The sequence below is a fragment of the Coregonus lavaretus genome (assembly GCF_964263955.1).
Source record: "Coregonus lavaretus genome assembly, chromosome: 17".
NCBI classification, from domain to species: domain Eukaryota; kingdom Metazoa; phylum Chordata; class Actinopteri; order Salmoniformes; family Salmonidae; genus Coregonus; species Coregonus lavaretus.
The window spans coordinates 38468107-38477596 of NC_140004.1; positions in this window are offsets into that span (position 1 = coordinate 38468107).

Here is a 9490-nt window from a genome sequence, read left to right on the forward strand (position 1 = left end):
TGTGATGGCCACTCCAATACCTTGACTTTGTTGTCCTTAAGCCATTTTGCCACAACTTTGGAAGTATGCTTGGGGTCATTGTCCATTTCGAAGAACCATTTGCGACCAAGCTTTAACTTCCTGACTTATGTCTTGAGATGTTGCTTCAATATATCCACATAATTTTCCTTCCTCATGATGCCATCTATTTTGTGAAGTGCACCAGTCCCTCCTGCAGCAAAGCACTCCCACAGCATGATGCTGCCACCCCCGTGCTTCACGGTTGGGATGATGTTCTTTGGCTTGCAAGCATCCCCCTTTTTCCTCCAAACATAACGATGGTCATTATGGCCAAACAGTTCTATTTTTGTTTCATCAGACCAGAGGAATTTTTTCCAAAAAGTGAGATCTTTGTCCCCATGTGCAGTTGCAAACCGTAGTCTGGCTTTTTTATGGCGGTTTTGGAGCAGTGGTTTCTTCGTTGCTGAGCAGCCTTTCAGGTTATGTCGATATAGGACTCGTTTACTGTGGATATATATACTTTTGTACCTGTTTCCTCCAGCATCTTCCCAAGGTCCTTTGCTGTTGTTCTGGGATTGATTTGCACTTTTCGCACCAAAGTATGTTCATCTCTAGGAGACAGAACGCGTCTCCTTCCTGAGCGGTATGACGGCTGTGTGGTTCCATGGTGTTTATACTTGCATACTATTGATTGTACAGATGAACGTGGTACCTTCAGGCGTTTGGAAATTGCTCACAAGGATGAACCAGACTTGTGGAGGTCTACCATTTTTTTTCTGAGGTCTTGGCTGATTTCTTTTGATTTTCCCATGATGTCAAGCAAAGAGGCACTGAGTTTGAAGGTAGGACTTGAAATACATCCACAAGTACACCTCCAATTGACTCAAATGATGTCAATTAGCCTATCAGAAGCTTCTAAAGTGTCACGGTTTCGGCCGAGGCTGCCTCTCTTCCTTGTTCGGGCAGGCTTCGGCGTTCGTTGTCTCCGGAATACTAGCTGCCACCGTTGTATGTTTCATGTTCGTTTGCTTTTGTCTGTTTGTTGTGACACCTGTTCTCGTTTAGTGTAATTAGTGTCCTATAAGTTTCTCGTTGTGTTTGTCTAGTGTTGTGTGTGATTGATTTATTTATGTCGTGTGTTGTGCTTGTATATTGCTTATTCGCTCGGTTGAGCTTTACTCCACTGTGTTGGAGCGTTTACGCACATGTTTAGTGCGCCTTTTGTTTTGTCGCCTTCGTGCGTAGTTTTCGCCTTCGGGCAAGTTTGTTCGATTTTCCTTGTTGGAAATTGCACTAAAGTCTTTTGGACTATACTTTGGTGTCCTGCGCTTGATTCCACCACTACACCCACCTACAGCATTCCTGACAGAATCACACACCATCAAGAATGGAATCAGCAGGAGCCGCAGCAGCCCAGGCGACGCTGGAGGACAAGGTCCGTGAACAGAGTGACCAGATCCTGCAGATGGGGTCCGCACTGCAGGAGGTGAACACCACCATCCGAGGCTGGGGGACTCCTCCACCGCCATCCTCTCTGCCAGCACCATCGGCCAGTCAGCCCATTCCCGCTCCGGAACCCAGAGGAGTTCGACTCTCGCTCCCGAGGGCCTACGATGGGACCGCGGCCGGGTGTCAGGGATTCCTTCTCCAGGTGGAGCTGTACCTGGCCACCGTGCACCCGGCGCCCTCGGGACATGAGAGCGTGTCCGCCCTGATCTCCTGCCTTTCCGGGAAGGCGTTGGAATGGGCCAACGCGGAGTGGAGGAGGATCGACGCGGACACCATCACCTACGACGAGTTCTCCCGCCGCTTCAGGGCGGTGTTTGACCATCCCCCGGAGGGGAAAGCGGCGGGGGAGCGTCTGGTCTTCCTCCGGCAGGGGAAGAGGAGTGCCCAGGAGTTCGCCCTAGAATTCCGTACTCTAGCGGCGGATGCAGGGTGGAATGAGCGGGCTCTCATCGATCACTACAGATGTAGTCTACGCGAGGACGTCCGTCGGGAGCTGGCCTGTAGGGACACCAGCCTCTCGTTCGACCAGTTGGTCGACATGTCCATCAGGCTGGATAACCTGCTAGCTACCCGCGGACGTTCCGAGGGGGGTCCGTCCATTTCACCCTCCAGCGCCTCCGAGCCGTGCCCCATGGAGCTCGGGGGCGCTGGCGCTAGAGAGAGGAGGGGTCGGCTTACGAGGGGGTCCATCTCCTGCACCAACTGTGGTCGGGGAGGACACACCGCGGCTAGGTGCTGGGGATGGCTCCTAGGGGAGAGGACGACAGGTCCCGCACTGGGGATTCCTTCCAGGTGAGTAGGCGCCCCACTCACCCAGAGCTCTCTGTTGCACATTTCTGTATACCTGTGCGTTTTCCACAGGTAACACCTCATTCCCAGCATAAGGCGCTGGTAGATTCAGGCGCGGCTGGGAATTTTGTTGATAAGAAGTTTTGTTTAGCCTTAGGGATTCCCCTTCTCCCTGTTGATGTCCCTTTCCCCGTTCATGCCCTAGATAGCCGTCCGTTGGGTGCGGGCTTGATCAGGGAGGTCACTGCGCCACTTAGGATGTGTGCGCATGGGGGTCATCAGGAGATGATTCAGCTATTTCTGATCGACTCGCCTGCGTATCCGGTGGTGCTGGGCATGCCCTGGTTGAGTACCCATAACCCATCTATTTCGTGGCAGGAGAGGGCTCTGATGGAGTGGTCTGCCCAGTGTGTGGGTCGATGTTTGGGCGTTTCCGTAGGGGCTACCTCGGTGGAGAGTCCAAACCAGGTGCCCGCATTGCACGTTCCCCCTGAGTATGGGGATTTGGCTATTGCGTTTAGTAAGTCGAGGGCGACGCAGTTGCCGCCCCATAGGCAGGGAGATTGTGCGATAGACCTCCAGGCAGGAGCTGCGCTCCCACGGAGCCATGTGTATCCTCTGTCTCAGGAGGAGAAGAAAGCTATGGAGACTTACATAGACGAATCTCTGAGACAAGGATACATACGGCCTTCCACTTCCCCTGCGTCCTCGAGTTTCTTTTTTGTGAAGAAAAAGGATGGTGGTTTACGCCCGTGCATCGATTACCGTGGTCTCAATCAGATCACGGTGAAGTACAGTTATCCACTCCCGCTGATTGCGACCATGACTGAGTCATTGCATGGGGCGCGTTTCTTCACTAAATTAGATCTCAGGAGCGCGTACAACTTGGTGCGCTTCAGGGAGGGCGATTAATGGAAGACAGCCTTTAGTACCACCTCGGGCCATTACGAGTATCTTGTCATGCCATACGGGTTGATGAACGCTCCGTCAGTTTTCCAATCATTCGTGGATGAGATCTTCAGGGACATGCAGGGGCAGGGGGTGGTTGTGTACATAGATGACATTCTCGTGTACTCGCCTACCCATGTCGAGCATGTGGCCCTGGTGCGCAGAGTGTTGCGGAGGCTGGTGGAGCACGACCTGTATGTTAAGGCAGAGAAGTGTCTGTTTTTCCAGGAGTCGGTCTCCTTTTTGGGGTATCAGTTGTCTGCGTCAGGGGTGAAGATGGAGGTAGACCGGGTGTCAGCTGTGCGTAATTGGCAAACACCAACCACTGTGAAGGAGGTGCAGCAGTTTTTGGGGTTTGCGAATTACTACCGGAGGTTTATCCGGGGTTTTGGACAGGTGGCAGCTCCCATCACGTCTCTTTTGAAGGGGGGTCCGGTGCGTCTGCAGTGGTCTGCCGAGGCGGACAGGGTGTTTGGGAGGCTGAAGGACCTGTTTACCTCGGCCCCGGTGCTGGCGCATCCGGATCCCTCTTTGCCATTTCAGGTAGAGGTGGACGCGTCTGAGGCCGGTATAGGAGCCGTGCTTTCACAACGGTCAGGCGCGCCACCTAAACTCCGCCCCTGTGCTTTTTATTCCAAGAAGCTCAGTCCGGCGGAGCGAAACTATGACGTAGGGGACAGGGAGCTGTTAGCCGTGGTACAGGCCCTAAAGGTGTGGAGGCACTGGCTTGAGGGGGCTCAACACCCTTTCCTCATTTTGACGGACCACCGTAACCTGGAGTACATCCGGGCAGCGAGGAGGCTGAACCCTCGCCAGGCAAGATGGAATATGTTTTTGACCCGGTTTACATTTAAGATCACGTACATCCCTGGGTCACAGAACGGTAAGGCAGATGCACTGTCTCGGCGGTATGACACGGAGGAGAGGTCCGTGGAGCCCACTCCCATACTGCCGGAGTCGTGTCTGGTGGCACCGGTAGTGTGGGAGGTCGATGCTGAGCTCGAGCGGGCGTTACGCACCGACCCTAGTCCACCGCAATGCCCGGAGGGTCGGAAGTACGTTCCGCTCGAGGTTCGGGATCGATTGATCTATTGGGCTCACACGTCACCCTCCTCTGGACACCCTGGTATCGGCCGGACAGTGCACTGTCTTAGTGCCAAGTACTGGTGGCCCACGTTGGCAAGGGATGTGAGGGTTTATGTTTCCTCCTGCTCGGTGTGCGCCCAGTGTAAGGCGCCTAGACATCTACCTAGGGGTAAGTTACTACCCCTGCCCGTTCCACAACGACCATGGTCTCACCTCTCGGTGGATTTCCTTACTGACCTTCCTCCTTCACAGGGGAATACCACTATACTGGTCGTTGTGGACCGGTTTTCTAAGGCCTGTCGTTTGCTCCCCATGCCGGGCCTTCCTACCGCCCTGCAAACTGCCGAAGCACTATTCACCCATGTGTTCCGGCACTACGGGGTACCCGAGGATATTGTGTCTGATCGAGGTCCCCAATTTACCTCCAGGGTCTGGAGAGCCTTTATGGAGCGGTTGGGGGTCTCGGTGAGCCTCACCTCGGGTTACCACCCGGAGAGTAATGGGCAGGTGGAACGCGTGAACCAGGATGTGGGTAGGTTTCTTAGAAGATACTGCCAGGACCGGCCGGAGGAGTGGGCAAGGTACGTTCCCTGGGCCGAGATGGCCCAGAATTCCCTACGCCATTCCTCCACTAACCTAACCCCTTTCCAATGTGTGTTAGGTTACCAGCCGGTTCTGGCACCTTGGCAGCAGAGCCAGATCGAGGCTCCTGCGGTGGATGAGTGGGCGCGGCGCTCGGAGGAGACATGGAACGCTGCACACGTCCACCTGCAGCGGGCCCTCCGACGTCATAAGGCGAGCGCCGATCTCCACCGCAGTGAGGGACCGGTGTACGCACCTGGTGATCGAGTCTGGCTCTCTACCAGAAACCTGCCCCTCCGCCTGCCCTGTCGGAAACTGGGTCGGCGGTTTGTAGGGCCATTTAAAGTCCTGAGAAGGTTGAACGAGGTGTGTTACAAATTACAACTACCTGTTGAATATAAAAGTATTAACCCCTCGTTCCATGTGTCCCTTCTCAGGCCGGTGGTAGCTGGCCCACTCCAAGAAAGTGAGATCAGGGAGACTCCTCCGCCCCCATTGGACATCGAGGGGGCACCGGCGTACTCCGTGAGGTCCATCTTGGATTCGAGACGTCGGATGGGGGGTCTCCAATATCTAGTGGAGTGGGAGGGGTACGGTCCGGAGGAACGGTGCTGGGTGCCGAGGAGAGACATTTTGGACCCGTCTCTCCTGACGGAATTCCATCGTGGGCACCCGACGCACCCTGCTCCGCGTCCTCCTGGTCGTCCCCGAGGCCGGAGTCGGCGCACGTCTGGAGCCGCGCGTCAAGGGGGGGGTACTGTCACGGTTTCGGCCGAGGCTGCCTCTCTTCCTTGTTCGGGCAGGCTTCGGCGTTCGTTGTCTCCGGAATACTAGCTGCCACCGTTGTATGTTTCATGTTCGTTTGCTTTTGTCTGTTTGTTGTGACACCTGTTCTCGTTTAGTGTAATTAGTGTCCTATAAGTTTCTCGTTGTGTTTGTCTAGTGTTGTGTGTGATTGATTTATTTCTGTCGTGTGTTGTGCTTGTATATTGCTTATTCGCTCGGTTGAGCTTTACTCCACTGTGTTGGAGCGTTTACGCACATGTTTAGTGCGCCTTTTGTTTTGTCGCCTTCGTGCGTAGTTTCCGCCTTCGGGCAAGTTTGTTCGATTTTCCTTGTTGGAAATTGCACTAAAGTCTTTTGGACTATACTTCGGTGTCCTGCGCTTGATTCCACCACTACACCCACCTACAGCATTCCTGACATAAAGCCATGACATCATTTTCTGGAATTTTCCAAGCTGTTTAAAGGCACAGTCAACTTAGTGTATGTAAACTTATGACCCACTGGAATTGTGATACAGTGAATTATAAGTGAAATAATTTGTCTGTAAAAAATTACTTGTGTCATGCACAAAGTAGATGTCCTAACCGACTTGCCAAAACTATAGTTTGTTAACAAGAAATTTGTGGAGTAGTTGAAAAACGAGTTTTAAGGACTCCAACCTAAGTGTATGTAAAGTGGAAAATACGGAGTGTAGGTGTTGGTAATGTTCTCAAGTTGCGCCGTGATTGGCTGGGTGGGGACACTACGTCACTGCAAAATCTACGGGGAGAGCTCGAGAATTCAAGCCCCTTGGGTGCTGCCATAGACTTACATTAGAAGTGCCCATCCAAGAAGGCTCAAGGTCATTGGCCACAGATAAAATGACGTCAAATCACGTTATATCTACTGTAGCTTTGATTGGACTGATCATGTCAACATCATTCTTTCAAAATCTTAGCTAGCAAGCTAGACAAGCAGTCATCATCATGAATCATGTTGACAATCTACTGGCAAATCCTTTTCAATCCTTGTCATATGAAGAGAAATTATAGATAAAACGTATCAGTGCTCATCAGGACATTGGACATAAACATTACACAACAAGTTGGAAATCGCAAATTCAACAATGAGTGGTTTGGAAGGAATCAGTGGCTAACTGCAAGCGTTGCAAAGCAATCACTAGACTGCTATTCAGTGGAGTAGGTGTGTGGTCCAAGTCTGGGTTTAAGGGTATTTTTTCCAAGCTTAAAAGGATAAACATTCAACGCCAGAAAAGTTTGAATACATTGGCCATGCTGTCAATCCAGCATGACTTCTGCCAAGTTCAAAAGAACTGGAAACTCGGAACTGGGAAATCTCAGACTTCAGTGAGTTCAAGACAACTGGGAACTCTAAATAAAAACGAGCTCCTACTGGGAAAATACGTTTTGAAAGGTCATCCAACTCGGAATTCCAAGTCGGGAAGTCGGGCCTCTTTCTAGAGCTCCGACCTGAAGATCACTGACGTCATGATTCGACCTTGTTTTTTTCAGAGTTCCCAGTTGTCTTGAAAGCACCATAAATCCAGAGAATGCCAGACTTTGATGACAAAGTTTGATGACAAAATTTGCCCAAAAGGACCGCTGCGCCACCTTACTGTTCAAGTGAGCACAGCACAACAAGGTGAGTCCTAAAATATATTGTATGCTGCTTCATAAATGATGTAATACGCCAGGGAGATATGTATACTGTAGCTAAGAAAGTAATAGTAAGTGTATGTTGTGTTGTAAGCTGCTGGTAGCCTATGTGCCTCACACTAATAATTTGGTCCCTTTCCCCCTCATAATTTAGCCTGTTCTGACTTGGTGTTCTCCCTACACACCCGTTTTAGAGAAATGTAATCATCAAATATTGTAAGACCTTTCATTGACCGTTTATATGCCCCCTTTATTTATCATACAGTTCTGACTTGGTGTACAGGGAGAAAACTGTAAGAACAGCCCATCTTCTGAATTCTGTCACTGTACATTTCAAAAGTGCTGAACCAATTGACTATGTCTGCCCTAACTCGCTCATTAATGTCTTAATCGAAATTACGGATTGCCTCTTATCCGCTTGTCATCCCTTTATGCCATAGTTAGAACATCTCAATATTCAGTAGAAACCACATTTGTTTAAGCAAGTCAGCCATATCAGCTATATATTTTTTAAAGGCAGTAAATGAGGCTGAATGAAACTGTTTCGCTGCCAGACAAGGCTCCACTGATAGCCAGGTGTAGCGGTGGTAAGGATTCACTTCATGGTGCTGAAAAGAAAGCTCCACTGTTGGGACAGCTTTATGTAGGCCCTAACAGTTTATGGACACCGTTTGTCACCATTATAGTGCAATTAATGTATTTTTTAGTTTTATGTTTGTTTTTGTTTGCCCCACCAAGATTTAGATGCTAAAATCGCCACTGGATAGAACAATGAGCCAGATATTTCACCGGATGTATAAGTGTGAAGCATCCAATTGGCATTTCCACTCACTACCAAATATGGTGATGAGAGGAAGCCCAGTGGCCGGCAGCGGGAGAAGATGGAGCGAGTTGGATTTTGGCCGACATTATGCACATTTACACATCAATGAAACATTTGATCTCAATACAGTTTCCTGTTGCCAAAACTAGAATATTTTACGAACAGAGTGGACTAAGGTTTGTAGATTTTACCATTTGCCAAAGTAAATGAAAAATTGCGTTGTTCAGAAGGAGTGCAAGGGCGAATTGAGTAATTGCACACCAGTGGCGGTCCGTGCCGTTTAAGATGAGGGAGGACGATTAATTTTTTCATGAACATGGCCTTATTTCTATTACAGCATATTGGATGACTGTCATTCATATTCCATTCACCCAGTTCAATGTAACAGCAATAGGTTCAGGCTACTACAAGATACTCTAATTTTCCCTATACCCATCATGAGTTTGCTACAGCCTAGCCTATGAATGAAAGTTTACAACATAGGTGCACACAGGTTGAGATAGAAATTTGAGGTGATAGGCAGTGACACATGGACAGACAGTGACACATTCAATACCGCCTTGCACACTCTTGCCAGCATCTAGCTGATACAGGGTGTAATCATTAGTCCAACATTTGCAAACAAGAGTTTCTATTGGACAAATTCAGGTATGTTTATCCCCGTTTTGTTCAGTTTCCTTCCGTTTAAGAAACATTTTTCAACAGAATGGGCAGAATGAAGGCTGGTTTAGGCTGGGTTTCTGTATATCACTTTGTGACATCTGCTTTGTGACATCTGCTGATGTAAAAAGGGCTTTATAAAAAATGTGATTGATTGGTTGATTGAATACACCCCTGATCACACGTAAACACAGTTCACTTTCATAGCAGCCATGTTGTATTCCTTCTCGCATCTATGTGCACTCCTCCTCTCACCTTTTCCCTTCGCTTGTGGACTTCAATACACAACACATCAGCTGTATGTGACCAGGTGAAAAAACCTTTCCAAGCCAAACCATATCATAACTGCTACAGATAGCCTACAGTGGGGAGAACAAGTATTTGATACACTGCCGATTTTGCAGGTTTTCCTACTTACAAAGCATGTAGAGGTCTGTCATTTTTATCACAGGTACACTTCAACTGTGAGAGACGGAATCTAAAACAAAAATCCATAAAATTACATTGTATGATTTTTAAGTAATTAATTTGCATTTTATTGCATGACATAAGTATTTGATCACCTACCAACCAGTAAGAATTCCGGCTCTCACAGACCTGTTAGTTTTTCTTTAAGAAGCCCTCCTGTTCTCCACTCATTACCTGTATTAAC